At 45.2% G+C, this 15765-nt stretch overlaps 1 pseudogene; it reads right to left on the bottom strand.

Annotated features, from left to right (window-relative positions):
• LOC119307146 overlaps window positions 1-15765 on the bottom strand; it is an 81831-nt pseudogene that overhangs the window by 6010 nt on the left and 60056 nt on the right.

Genomic DNA, 15765 nt, shown 5'->3' with positions numbered 1-15765 from the left:
TAACATTAGTTTCAACATTTATAGGATTACCTGAGAGATAATGTTTGATTCTTTAACCGTTTACCACCTTCGGATTCGTGCCTTCGAAGTTGTTGATTTTTATGGCACCGGAACGATAGACCTCCTCGATAACGTAAGGGCCTTCCCATTTAGAGAGGATCTTTCCTGCAAAAAATCTTAAATGAGAGTTGAAAAGCAACACATAATCACCTACATTAAACTCATGCTTTTGTATCCTTTTGTCATGCCATCTTTTAAATTTTTCTTTAAACAGTTTGGCATTCTCATAGGCTTGGGTTCTCCATTCATCAAGTGAGCTAATGTCAAATAACCTCTTCTCATCGGCAAGTTTGAAATCATAATTGAGCTCTTTAATGGCCCAATATGCCTTATGTTCAAGTTCGAGAGGTAAGTGACATGCTTTTCCATAAACCATTTTATATGGAGACATACACATAGGATTCTTATATGCAGTTCTATAAGCCCATAATGCATCATCAAGTTTCTTGGACCAATTCTTTCTAGATCTATTAACAGTCTTTTGCAAAAGCAATTTAAGCTCTCTGTTACTCAGTTCTACTTGGCCACTAGACTGTGGGTGATACGGAGATGCAATTCTATGATTAACATCATACTTAGCAAGCATTTTACGAAAAGCACCATGAATAAAATGTGAACCACCATCAGTCATTAGGTATCTAGGGACTCCAAACCTCGAAAAAATAACTTCTTTAAGCATCTCACTACTAGTTGGAATAGCTTCTACCCACCTAGTAACGTAATCAACAACAACTAAAATATGTGTATACCCATTAGAGGAAGGAAACGGTCCCATATAATCAAAGCCCCAAACATCAAAATAACAAGAGAATAATTCATAGGCATTTCTTGACGTCTACTAATATTACCAATTCTTTGACATTCATCACAAGACAAGACAAATTTACGGGCATCTTTGAAGAGAGTAGGCCAATAAAAACTGGATTGTAATACCTTATGAGCAGTTCTCTCTCCAGCGTGGTGTCCTCCATAAGCCTTAGAGTGACACTTGCGTAGGATCTGTTCCTGTTCATGCTCAGGTACACAACCACTAATAACACCATCTACTCCTTCTTTATAAAGGTGTGGGTCATCCTAGAAGTAATGTCTTAAATCATAGAAGAACTTATTCTTTTGCTGGTATGTGAAACTAGGTGGTATGAATTTAGCAACAATGTAATTAGCATAATCAGCATACCATGAAGCAGTACGAGAAGCATTTATGATAGCTAATTGTTCATCAGGGAAGCTATCATCAATAGGTAGTGGGTCATCAAGAACATTCTCTAACCTAGACAAGTTGTCTGCAATGGGGTTCTCAGCTCCCTTTCTATCAATAATATGCAAACCAAATTCTTGTAGCAAGAGAACCCATCTAATAAGTCTAGGCTTAGCATCTTTCTTTTCCATAAGATATTTAATAGCAGCATGATCAGTGTGAACAATTACTTTAGAATCAACAATATAAGGTCTAAACTTATCACAAGCAAATACAACTGCTAAAAATTCCTTTTCAGTAGTAGCATAATTTCTCTGGGCACTGTCTAGAGTTTTACTAGCATATTGAATAGCATTTAGTGTCTTATCAACTCTTTGTCCTAGAACAGCACCTACAGCATAATCACTAGCATCACACATAATTTCAAAGGGTAAATTCCAATTAGGTGGCTGAACAATAGGTGCAGAAATCAAAGCTTTCTTAAGTATTTCAAATGCTTCTACACAATCATCATCGAAGACAAAAGGAATATCTTTTTGTAAGAGATTAGTCAGAGGCCTGAAAATTTTAGAGAAGTCCTTAATGAACCTCCTATAAAAACCGGCATGCCCAAGGAAACTTCTTATACCTTTGATGTCCTTAGGACACGACATCTTTTCAATAGCATCAACTTTAGCTTTGTCAACTTCAATACCTCTTTCAGAAATTTTATGCCCCAAGACAATACCTTCATTAACCATAAAGTGGCACTTCTCCCAATTCAAGACAAGACTAGTATCTTTGCATCTCTACAAAACTCGATCAAGGTTGCTCAAGCAATCATCAAAAGAAGATCCATAAATGGAGAAATCATCCATGAAAAGCTCAACAATCTTTTCACAAAAGTCAGAGAATATAGCCATCATGCATCTTTGAAAGGTAGCAGGTGCATTACATAAACCAAAAGGCATACGTCTATAGGCAAAAGTACCAAAAGGGCAAGTAAAAGTGGTATTTTCTTGATCCTCTACTGACACAGGTATTTGAGAGAAACCAGAGTAACCATCTAGAAAGCAAAAATGTGTATGTTTTGGATAATCTTTCTAGCATTTGATCAATAAAAGGCAAAGGGTAATGATCCTTTTTAGTAGCTTTATTTAATTTGCGGAAATCAATTACCATCCTATAACCTCTAACAATTCTTTGCGAGATCAATTCATCTTTATCATTAGGAATGACGGTAATACCTCACTTCTTAGGGACACAATGGACAGGACTTACCCACTGACTATCAGCAACGGGATAAATTATGCCTGACTCCAGGAGCTTTAGTATTTCTTTTCTTACCACCTCTTTCATCTTAGGATTTAACCGTCGTTGGTGATCAACTGGTTTGGCGTCTTTCTCCAATTTTATTTTGTGTTGGCATAGAGTGGGACTAATGCCATTAATATCATCAAGAGTATATCCAATAGCAGCACGGTGCTTCTTCAGAGTTTTCAATAATTTCTCCTCTTCCTGTTCTGAAAGGTTAGCACTAATAATAACAGGATATATCTTCTTTTCATCAAGATAAGCATATTAAGAGTATCAGGTAATGGTTTAAGCTCAAACACGAGATCACCCTTGGGTGGTGGAGGATTCCCTAGAATTTCAATAGGCAAGTTGTGTTTCAAAATAGGTCCCTGTTTAAAGAATACTTCATCTATCTCCCTTCTTTCATTCATAAACATATCATTTTCATGGTCCAGCAAATATTGTTCTAAAGGATCATTAGGAGGCACGGCAATAGAAGCAAGACCAATAATTTCATCCTTACTAGGCAATTCTTTATCATGGGGTTGTCTATGAAATTTAGCCAAATTAAACTCATGGGACATATCCCCCAAACCAATAGTAACAATATCCTTTTTGCAATATATCTTAGCATTAGCAGTATTCAAGAAGGGTCTACCAAATATGATGGGACAAAAGCTATATTGTGGGGAACCAAGAACAAGAAAATCAGCAGGATATTTAACTTTCCCACACAAGACTTCAACATCTCTAACAATCCCAACTGGTGAAATAGTATCTCTATTGGCAAGCTTAATTGTAACACCAATTTCTTCTATCTCAGCAGGTGCAGTATCATGCATAATTTCTTTGTATAAGGAATGAGGTATTGCACTAGAACTAGCACCCATATCACATAAGCCATAGTAACAATGATCTCCTATTTTCACAGAAATAACAGGCATGCCTACAACAAGTCTATGTTTATTTTTAATATCCGGTATAGCAATTCTAGCAACTTCATCACAGAAGTAAATAACATGCCCATCAATATTATCAGCCAAGAGATCTTTAACCATAGCAATACTAGGTTCAACTTTAATTTGCTCAGGTGGTGTAGGTGTTCTAGTATTACTCTTACGAACCACAGTTGAAGCTTTAGCATGATCCTTTATCCTAACAGGGAAAGGCGGTTTCTCAATATAGGTAGTAGGAACAATAGGATCATTATAAGTGATAGTCTTTTCTTCAACTTTAATAGGTGCAACTACTTTTACTTCAATGGGAGGATTATATTTAAACCACTTCTCCTTAGGGAGATCAACATGAGTAGCAAATGATTCACAGAAAGAAGCTACTATCTCGGAGTCAAGTCCATATTTAGTGCTAAATTCATGAAAAGCATCGGTATCCATAAAAGATTTAACACAATCAAACTTTGGTGTTATACCTGACTCCTTACCTTCGTCGAGATCCTAATCTTCAGAGTTGCGTTTAATTCTTTCCAATAAATCCCATCTGAATTCAATAGTCTTCATCATAAAGGAACCAGTACAAGAAGTATCGAGCATGGATCGATTGTTGAGAGAAAGCCGAGCATAAAATTTTTGAATAATCATTTCTCTTGAGAGCTCATGATTGGGGCATGAATATAGCATTGACTTAATCCTCCCCCAAGCTTGAGTGATGCTTTCTCCTTCGCGAGGCCAAAAATTATATATATAATTACGATCACGATGAACAAGATGCATAGGATAAAACTTCTTGTGAAATTCAAATTTCAATCGGTTGTAGTTCCATGATCCCATTTCATCACATAGCCTATACCATGTCAATACCTCTCCCTGCAAAGATAGATGGAAGACCTTATTCTTAATAACATCGTCAGGCATACCTGCAAGCTTAAATAATCCACAAACTTCATCCACATAGATTAGGTGTAAATCGGGATGCAATGTTCCATCTCCTGTAAAGGGATTAGCCAGCAGTTTCTCTATCATACCCGAAGGAATTTCAAAGTAAACATTTTCAGTAGGTTCAGTAGGTTGAGGAGCAACTCTTTGCTCTACTGGTCGAGGTGAAGATACCCCGAACAAGCCCCTCAAAGGATTATGTTCCATAGTAACAAGTGACAGTAAATTTCAGCACACTATATAAATTTTTCCTTACCAAGTTCCACTTACCAAAGGCGCTTCACTCCCTGGCAACGACGCTAGAAAAGAGTCTTGATGACCCAAAAGTGTAGGGGATCTATCATAGTCCTTTCGATAAGTAAGAGTGTCGAACCCAACGAGGAGCAGAAGGAAATGACAAGCGGTTTTCAGTAAGGTATTCTCTCCAAGCAATGAAATTATCGATAACAGATAGATTTGTGATAAGGTAATTCGTAACGGGTAACAAGTAACAAAAGTAAATAAGGTGTAGCAAGATGGCCCAATCCTTTTTGTAGCAAAGGACAAGCCTGGACAAGTTCTTATATGAAGGAAAACGCTCCCGAGGACACATGGGAATTATCATCAAGCTAGTTTTCATCACGCTCATATGATTTGCGTTTGTTACTTTGATAATTTGATATGTGGGTGGACCGGTGCTTGGGTACTGCCCTTCTTGGACAAGAATCCCACTTATAATTAACCCCTATTGCAAGCATCCGCAACTACAAAAGAAGTATTAAGGTAAACCTAACCATAGCATGAAACATATGGATCCAAATCAGCCCCTTACGAAGCAACGCATAAACTAGGGTTTAAGCTTCTGTCACTCTAGCAACCCATCATCTACTTATTACCTCCCACTGCCTTCCTCTAGGCCCAAATAATGGTGAAGTGTCATGTAGTCGACGCTCACGTAACACCACTAGAGGAGAGACAACATACATCTCATCAAAATATCGAACGAATACCAAATTCACATGACTACTTATAGCCAGACTTCTCCCATGTCCTCAGAAACAAACGTAACTACTCACAAATCATATTCATGTTCATAATCAGAGGGGTATTAATATGCATAAAGGATCTGAACATATGATCTTCCACCAAATAAACCAACTAGCATCAACTACAAGGAGTAATCAACACTACTAGTAACACACAGGTACCAATATGAGGTTTTGGGACAAAGATTGGATACAAGAGATGAACTAGGGTTTGAGAGGAGATGGTGCTGGTGAAGATGTTGATGGAGATTGACACCCTCCCTGTGAGAGGATCGATGGTGATGACGATGGTGATGATTTTCCCCTCCCGGAGGGATGTTTCCCCGGCAGAACAGCTCCGTCGGAGCCCTAGATTGGTTCCGCTAGGGTGTGGGCCCCCTCTGGTACTTTCTTCGCCCAATATTTTTTATTAATTCCAAAAACAACTTTTGTGGAGTTTCGGGACTTTTGGAGTTGTGCAGAATAGGTCTCTAATATTTTCTCCTTTTCCAGCCTAGAATTCCAGCTGTCGGCATTCTCCCTGTTCATGTAAACCTTGTAAAATAAGAGAGAATAGGCATAAGTATTGTGACATAACATGAAATAACAGCCCATAATGCAATAACTATCGATATAAAAGCATGATGCAAAATGGACGTATCATGATACTAGTGCAATATATGGATGATAGATATGAGCATTTGTAATCTGAATATATAAAAACAGCAAGGTAACAAGTGGTAAAAGTGAGCGTAAACAGTATTGCAATACTAGGAAACAAGGCCTAAGGTTCATACTTTCACTAGTGCAAGTTCTCTCAACAATAATAACATAACTGGATCATATAACTATCTCTCAACATGCAACAAAGAGTCACTCCAAAGTCACTAATAGCGGAGAACATACGAAGAGATTATTGTAGGGTACGAAACCACCTCAAAGTTATCCTTTCTGATCGATCTATTCAAGAGTCTATAGTAAAATAACATGAAGTTGTTCTTTCCGTTCGATCTATCATAGAGTTCGTACTAGAATAACACCTTAAGACACAAATCAGCCAAAACCCTAATGTCACCTAGATACTTCAATGTCACCTCAAGTATCCGTGGGTATGATTATATGATATGCATCACACAATCTCATATTCATCTATTCAAACCAACACAAAGTACTTCGAAGAGTGCCCCAAAGTTTCTACCGGAGAGTCAAGACGAAAACGTGTGCCAACCCCTATGCATACGTTCACAATGTTACGGAACACGCAAGTTGATCACCAAAACATACATCAAGTAGATCACGTGAATATCCCATTGTCACCATAGTTAAGCACATGCAAGACATACATCAAGTGTTCTCAAATCCTTAAAGACTCAATCCGATAAGATAACTTCAAAGGGAAAACTCAATCCATTACAAGAGAGTAGAGGAGGAGAAACATCATAAGATCCAACTCTAATAGCAAAGCTCGCGATACATGAAAATCGTACCACCTCAAGAACACGAGAGAGAAAGATCAAACACATAGCTACTAGTACATACCCTCAGCCCCGAGGGTGAACTACTCCCTCGTGGTCATGGAGAGCGCCGGGATGATGAAGATGGCCACCGGTGAGGGATCCCCCCTCCGGCAGGGTGCCAGAACAGGGTCCCGATTGGTTTTTAGTGGCTACAGAGGCTTGCGACGGCGGAACTCCCGATCTAGGTTATGTTCTAGAGGTTTCTGTATTTATAGGAATTTTTGGCGTCAGGAACAAGTCAGTGAGGTCTCCGGGCTGTCCATGAGACAGGGGGCGCGCCCAGGGGGTGGGCGTGCCCCCCACCCTCGTGGGCAGCCCGGGACTCTTCTGGCCCAACTCTTTCACTCCATGGGCTTCTTTTGGTCCATAAAAAATCATCAAAAAATGGCACGTCAATTGGACTCCGCTTGGTACTCCTTTTCTGTAAAACTCAAAAATAAGGACAAAACAGAAACTAGCACTAGGCTCTAGGTTAGTAGGTTAGTCCCAAAAATCATATAAAATAGCATGTAAATGCATATAAAACATCCTAGATGGATAATATAATAGCATGGAACAATAAAAAATTATAGATACGTTGGAGACATATCACGGGCGCGAGACGAGCTCGGTCCTGCTGCTGGGCGCGAGACAAGGTCAGTCCTGCTGCCAGGCACGACACGAGCTCGGTCCTGCTGCCGGGTGTGAGACGAGTGATGGATCGCAGCTGGGGAGGGGCCATCCTTCGACGAAGGTCGCGTCCGGATAACAAGGAGAGAGCTCAAAGGTCGCAACGGGCAGCCTACAAACGAGCTGACACCAGAAATCCAGTCGCCGCCGCAACCGACCCGCCAAGGGTAGAAGCCACGGTGGGCCACTACCCACCCGGCGAGCTGCAAGCATCGGAGCCGCCGGGCATGCACCGCCACACCACCACGCCGCTGCTACCTCCACCGAGCTGCAAGGAGGAAACAGCCGACCATGGCCCAGGCCAAACGCAGCCCGTGGCACCAAGGAACTCGGCCTGCAGCAAGAACACCACCCGCCGCCACCATCCCAGTCCATCCCACCACCACCGCCACCACAACCGACCCCTACAAGCGAGATGGAGAGGCCAGTTGTGGCCAATGCCGCCCACAGCCCCCGCCGAAGGACGAGCCGCCGGCGCCGAATCTGGCCGGATCTGGCCCGGGCTGCCCCACGCGCCACCACCTGGAGAAGATGACCCACCACAGCCGCCGCGCACCGTCCAGGCCCCAGGACACCGGAGCACCGCCGTCAGGCCGCGCCGCCGTTGTCCCGCGCTACTAGCACTGCGCCGTGGGGCCCACGGCCACCCGATGCCCCCGCGCCACGCGCTGTCCCGTGACAGCAACCGACCACGCCAAGGGGGAGAGACTCCCCGCCGCCACCCATGCCGGCCGAGCTTTGCCTGGCGGCGCGTCGTGTCGGCGGCGGGTGAGGGAGCCCGGGAGGAGGGGACGGGGAGGAGGCAATTAGGGTTTCCCCCGAGGTCGCTCGCGGGAGCGGCTCGGGGGAGTCTTCGAAACTGATTTTTTATCTGAATTTTGAATGGGGGCCATATTTTTTTTGCCATTGGGCAATCAAGAAAGAGGTGTTTGATCGATTCATCATGATCACAGAAGCTACATCTTCTAGATCCTATCGAGTTGCGTTTTGCCAAATTATCCTTAGTTAGAATGACTTGTTTATGGAAAACCCAAATAAACACTTTAATTTTTAGAGGCACTTTGACTTTCCAAACATGTTTCGATCGAAGTATAGAGCCAGTATTGATAATGTCCAAATACATGGACCTAACCAAAAACTCTCCATCCTTAATTAGTTTCCAGTGCAACTGATCTGGCTGTTGAGAAAGGTCAACGTCCATCAATCTTCTCACCAGATGGAGCCAAACTTCCCAACAGTTTCCCACTAACATCCTCCTGAAGTGAATATTTAGAGGGTTGGATTGTAATACAGTTTCAACGTAAGCATCTCTTCGTTGATGCCGTGGAAGTCCGAAGGCGCACCTGCTACAGGCTAAAAATAATAAAATCTCACAACATTCTGATGAGATACAGTTTGGCACCGGGACAGTTTCGAATTTAACAACTTGGTTTAGTCTTGGTCATATCACATGTTATAGACTTTAAGATTGGGTTGTTCGAAATGAAAACTTACCCCTGAGTCAGACAAAATCTGCTAAAACTGCTTGACCAATTCAGGTGGGGACATAAAGTCTGTTTCAGCTCCAAGTATGGCAATGGGGCATTTCGTCTCTGACATATAGCACATGTCGTAGTGTAAGAATTTGAAGTGTTTCAAATAGAAAAACATTAGTGCATCTCTGAAATTTACCTTTTATATCATCAACACTAACAAACCAAGGGTGCGACATAGCAGCTGCCTGGACCTCATTAGCTTTCGTTAACCAGCAACTAATTTTTTCTGATATGTGGAGAGAAGAAACACAATGCTTAGAAGGCTAAAACTTCAAAATTTTAGTTTAGATATAAAGAAACACACCAGTGCTTAGCTTACCACCCCAACAATAACCCGCAGCCCCAACACTCACTACAAAAACAAGACACATCCGTGACATTTTGGGTCGAACGAATTTTTTTCTGTCATACATATGACACTTCTATGACGATAATTATGACAAAACCCAGTATCATCATAGATGTGGTGGGCTCCTACTTCTATGACAAAAAATCATGACAGAAAATGGGCTTTTCGTCCTGGGCGGGCCGGAGACGCAGCTGCATGACATTCTTTGGGCCGTCCATGACGGAAAAAACCGTGGTAGAAGCGAGGGGGAGGAAAATTTTGGGGAGTTGCCGGTTATGGTGGGAGGTTGGGGGCCGAGAAATGCGCGTTTCTCTCGTACACGTATGTGCGTGTGTGCGAGGCGTTGGCTCTAGCTGAACCCGAGAGAGGCATTGGGCTTTAACTGAACCCGAGCGATTGCACTGCAGGCTACGCATTACTGAACCCGAGCGATCGATTCCTTCGCTACTGCTGCTAACTGAAGCCGATCGATGCTGCCTCTCTGGATGAACAGTGAGCGCTTGCGGGGGGGGTGGATGAACAGTGAGCGGTGGGAGTGGATGAACAGGACCCGTGGCGTTGCCTCTGGATGAACAGTACCCCGATCGATCGAGCCGGTTGGGGCTGATGAACAGGACCCCGTGGAGGGATAGATGAACCGGACGACCCCGTGGAGGGCTGGATGAACAGTAGAAGGTGGAGGGTTGGATGAACAGTAGCCCGTGGAGGGGTGGTTGAACAGGAGCCCCTGGAGAGGGGTGGTTGAACAGTAGCCGGTGGAGTAGCGCGCGGTGGAGGCTGGATGAACAGGAGCCCGTGGATGAACAGTCGCAGATGGAGGCTGGAGGAGGTCGACGGTGGATGAACAGTAGCCCGTGGAGGCTGGAGGAGGTCAACGGTGGAGATGAAAAGTATCCCGTGGAGTCCCGTTTTGCGGTACGCCACACACCTCCCGATGAACAGGACCCCCGTTTCGACCATAGCGCTCCAACACAAGTCCGTTTCGTCCGTTTTGCGGTACGCCACACCCCTCCCGATCAACAGGACCCCCGTTTCGACCGTACGAGGTCTGTTTCCTCCGTTTTGCGGTACGCCACACCCCTCCCGATCAACAGGACCCCTGTTTCGACCGTAGGAGGTCTATTTCCTCCGTTTTGCGGTACGCCACACCCCTCCCGATCAACACGACCCCCGTTTCGATCGTAGGAGGTCCGTTTCCTGCGTTTTGCGGTACGCCACACCCCTCCCGATGAACAGGATCCCGTTTCTAACGTGGCCGGTCGAACACAAGGCCGTTTCCTCCGTTCTGCGGTACGCCAGGCCTCGTTTCCATCGCCTGTTCCGTCCAAGCCCTCCCGATGAACACGACCACGCATTTCGTTCCGACCTAGCCGGTTGGCTCCCCATGAACACGACAACGACGTTGTTTATCTGTTCCGACCCAGCCAATGTACACGAGCCCTGGCCGTACGTATATATGTGCGAGTAGGTGTTCGAGACCCCGCCCGTATGTACACATACGCGGCTGTATTTTCTTTCTTGCACCCTGGATGTTGTACGTACGTGTACATGCTACATGCGCGCCTCTACTACGACACGTGCGCGCCTCTACATCCACCAGTATGTACATACACGTTCGCGACCAGAATGACAACGCTACGTACGCTTCGACCAGGTGGGTCTCGACTGTCAGGCAATTCCTTGCGTGCGAAGATGTAGCTGGTGGGTCCCAGTAGTCAGGGGGGCGAATCATTTTTTTTGCCCAGACGCACTTCCTTGCATGCGAATGTGTAGCTGGTGGGACCCAGCAGTCAGCTGGCGAATCGTTTTTTTTTCGGACGCACTTCCTTGCGTGCGAAGGTGTAGCTGGTAGGTCCCAGCAGTCAGGGGGGAAACGTTTCTTTCGCGAAATACGATGGCCTGTCCGGCAGGTCCCCATTGTCAGATGGAGGAATAATTATTTTGCACGTAATAAGGAGGCACTTCCTTGCGGCCGCCATGGACCCAGCTGTCAGCCTCTCGACGTACAGTACTCTTCCGATGGAAGTCGGTCGTTGACCACATTGACCGCCGCGCCAAGAGCACCAGGGCGGTTGATGACGACGAGGCCTATGAAGGGGACAACGCGGAGCCGAGGAAGACGCGGCAGGGATGCCCACACGGAGAGGAGTACGACTGTACGAGGCTTTACTGGTTCGTCTGCCATCGCTGGAGAATAACAACAGGTGTGGGTCAGTAGAGGGATGGCTAGGCCAGCGATGGGAGTACGGTGGGGCGGTGAGGCCTGCACAGCAGCACAGCCAGCCGCGGGGAGGAGGGAGCAGGCAGTCCCGCCGGCGCTTATTTGAGTGGCTGGAGCATGAAGAGCAAAGATTGAAGAAGCACGACAGCCGTTGGACGGACATCCAACAGTCACTACTCTCATGTGTTGACTAAGTTGACAGGGCATTGCGTGTGCGTCAACCTTTTTTTTATGAAAGCATACACGTCAACCTGTAGTAGGCGCACAAGTCAGCCTCAAATCTGTGGAAAACAGCAGATAGCCCATCTGCCATTATTTCTAATAATGTACAGCCCATTTGCTAATTCTTAAGAATTTTTTTGGAGCCCATCTTCTTTTTGTTAGCATTACACCCCATATTGTGGCCAAATGTTTTTAATACAGAAATATCGATTCACATTCAAACTATTTTGAAAAATAATTTATATAAATATAAAATCCAAATAATTGTCCACGCATAAAAATCAATGGAATTTAAAATGTTGTAATGAAAAAAATTGAAATTAAATCCCGATTTGATTTGTTTTAAAAATGTACAACCCATTTCTGGGCAAACCGAATGAAACTCTCCTCATCTTGAAAGATTTGCAGCCCAGCAAGTCTGATAAAGCAAGTAGACCTTGTTTGGGTATTTCTTTTAAAAAATAGAACTGGGCTAGCCATTTTCAGCAAGAAAAAAACACAACTGGGCTCATGATGTGGTAAACATAAATAAAACCCTAGCTAGACGGGCCACGGCCCCCACACAGCCCCATTGTTACCCTGATCTGTCGCTAAAACTACTATAAATAACAATTGCTTGTTCCTCACAAAAAAAACTGCGCGACCTGCTGGGTCCCTGGTGTCAGCCGCTCGTAGTGTAATTCTCTCGTTTATTGACTACGTTGACAATGGCGTGAGCCCCAGATGTCCAACCATTAGGAGGAACCATATTTTTGGGCTTGTAATACAGAGGCACTGGCTTGTGTACTGCCATGACGCTGGTGGGTCCCTACTGTCATCCTCTCTACGTACAGTCATCTCCTTGTTCCTCTCGATTGTTGACAATGTTGACAACGCAAGAGGGCGGCGCACCGCGCACGGCGAGCGAACCAAGGCCGCAAGGCGGAGGACGACGGAGAGGCCTCGGACGGAACGAACAGGAGCCATGGAAGATGCGCCGGTCCAGTCGCAGGCGGAGGGGAGTACGAGGGTTGACTAGTTCGGGTGCGGGAGCGTGTTGGGGCTGACGTCGCTGGAGAATAACAGGATGTGTGGGGGAATAGAGGGAGGGACTGGCCAACGTTAGAGGGTACATATGGTAGGGCGGCGGAGGCGCAGCCAGCCATGGGATGCGGGAGCAGGCGGAACCGACGGGGTGGTTCGGTTTGGGCGGCTGGAGGTAGAAGACAAGAGATAGAAGATACACGATAGATGTTGGATGTCAATCCAACGGCTGGTAGGCAGAATCGTTTGTTGACTGGCTAGGCTATTTCCTCGTGGGTCCCAAATGTCAGAATCCAAATCTGTCACGGTCATGCAACCTTTCCTATGAAAATTTACAGCCCATTTGATGTGCTAATTCGAAATAAGTTTGTGGGTGCTGGTGGGGGTTAATCACTTGGCTTCTGTAATGCACAGTGAGCTCAAGCAGCCGGCGAGAGTGATGTTATGTCCCTTGGTTGGGATTTGTTACAATATTTCACTCTAAATTAAACGAATGGCAAGCCATGCCTTGTTTCAAAGAAAATATGACCGTCACAGCCGAGTTGAGAAGGGCAGGAACATCTAACTCTAGCTTACAAACTATACAAAAGCACGAGGGTTAATTGTTCATCAGGTTTACAAAAAAACCAGGTTGAAAAGGGAAACAACATCTAACTCCAGCACTGTTTTCGGCAGTCACAGTCAAATGGATCGGTCAGGTCCATAGAATGAACATCCTGGGTCGTAAAATTTACTGGATTATGACCACAATATGTTGTAAATAGAAGCCCGGCACGTTCAGATGCTCTTTTGCCCACGTGAAACTCCTTTTTTTGCTCTTAGACATACCCATCCGTCAAAACCATGCTGCTGATAAACTTAAGCCTGATGGACAATAGTAACCTCGCATTCAGCAGGAAGAATGTGACAAAACTAGTGTTTGCACGGTTGGCTACATATCGTTCTAGTGTTATTGTCTTCAATTGAATCTCATGAGAAGTGAGAAAATCCCGATGCTTACGAATCCACCGATTGGTTATAACTTTCTTACCTGTCTTGTTGCCTAAATAGACATGAAGATTGAAAACAGTTAAGGTCTAAAAAAAGAGTGTCGAAAGAGCAACAGCTGAATGGTAAACTCTTCATTGAGCATAGAACATAATATTAGTACAAAATGTGTACTCCAAGATGATATATAACTTATGGGCAGAAATTTAAAATGCAACTTATGGTTACAAGTGTAGATGGTAATACAAAGTACCTGAAGAACTGTGGAGCCAAACACCATATTGAAATGAGCACAGAGATCATGTATTACACCCAAGGTCTCCAGTTTAGGCGCAGAGAGCGCGATTATTTGCAATGGTGAATAACTAGAATCAAGGATCAACCTTTGAAGTGAAGGGGAATCTTGGATGATGAGCTGCCTTCTGTCAAAAGAAATTTCAATTCTTACAAGGTTAGGCGACTTTATTTGGAGACAACCGATTCTAACTGTGAAAACAAGAACCAAGCACTCCAGGGCAGGGCAACTGGAGTGGATGATGCTGTGCAATGAGGCCTCCGATATACAAACCCGCACAAGTGAAAGTTTCTTGAGAAATGGGAGTCGAAGATTTAGTACCAAATTGTCTGGTAGGTAACACATCACAAAGGTGGCGGTGTGGAGAGAGGAGGAAAACCACGAGATGGACATCGGTGCTGAGGGCACAAGTTCATGGCGTTCGGTATGTGGTATGTGATTTCCAGGGGAATAGTAGAACTCAAGCAGCTGTAGTTCTGTGAATTCAGGGGATTTCCGCCAGGCGTCCACCGTGCAGGGCATGGTATGCTTGCTCAGGTAGTATGACGAGATGCAGAGGCTTTGAACGGAGCCCTTGTGGGAGGAGATGATGGCTCTAGGGATTTCAAAATCATTGAAGAGAGATAGCTGACAACAGTCGAGATTAAGGGGCACGGCGTGCCATAGAGGGCGCCACCAAATGGAGAGGACTTGGGTGCGGCAGCAATCCTTGGTGGGGAGAAGCAAGATGATCTCCCCAAGGACGGCGTCCGGGAGATCGCTGATGCGGTCCACCCGAGATTCTACTGGTTCCTGGGATCCGGTGGGGGCGGGGTCACCGCTTCTCCCCGCACTACCGGGTGCGGGATCTACAACAGGCATCGCCGCTGGCGGGAGCCTCATCTTCTTGGCGCTGGGGTCAGCCGACTCCATTTTCCTCGAGGGCGTCGCGTCGCGCTCACGGATTTGAGCAGAGTAATGAGTGACGAGCCTAGTTGTAGTGCGAGTGAAGAAGAAGGGGAGCTAAGGTTTTTTCTGTAGGAGTGAGGAAGAAGGGGAGCTAGGGTTTTCTGTAGGAGTGAGGTGAGGAATTTGGGGGTACGAGTGGAGCGAGCTGACGTGAGGTGGGTGGGAGCGAGGAGGAAGAAGAGCACCCAGGTTTTTTGGGGGACGGTGTGCTGGGTGTGGGTAGGCCTCTCATTCAGTAAATATAGGGCTTTTGAATTGATTTTACTATATACTAGTGTGGATGGGCTGTTTTGTCTTGGGCCCAGAGAAACAATTACTACTAGTACAGTGGAGACACTCTACAGCTACCTAGAAAAACAATTACTACTAGTACAATAGAGACACTCTACCACTTCTGGCTCCTCCTAGGTCATTGAAATGTCTCCCTCTACTGAATGTCGTTATACTTCTGTTCACCGACATGCGGGCCATGCAGCGCGCGGGCCCAAATGCCATCCACCAAATTATAAGGCAGTATGCAGGCGGAGAGTCACCCCGGTCGTAGCGCGGCAGTAACGAGCCGTCGTATCA

Source organism: Triticum dicoccoides, chromosome 1B, assembly GCF_002162155.2.
Source record: "Triticum dicoccoides isolate Atlit2015 ecotype Zavitan chromosome 1B, WEW_v2.0, whole genome shotgun sequence".
In the NCBI taxonomy this organism is placed as follows: Eukaryota; Viridiplantae; Streptophyta; class Magnoliopsida; order Poales; family Poaceae; genus Triticum; species Triticum dicoccoides.
Note: the sequence above shows the minus strand (reverse complement) of the source record. Positions and strands in the feature narration are given on the sequence as shown.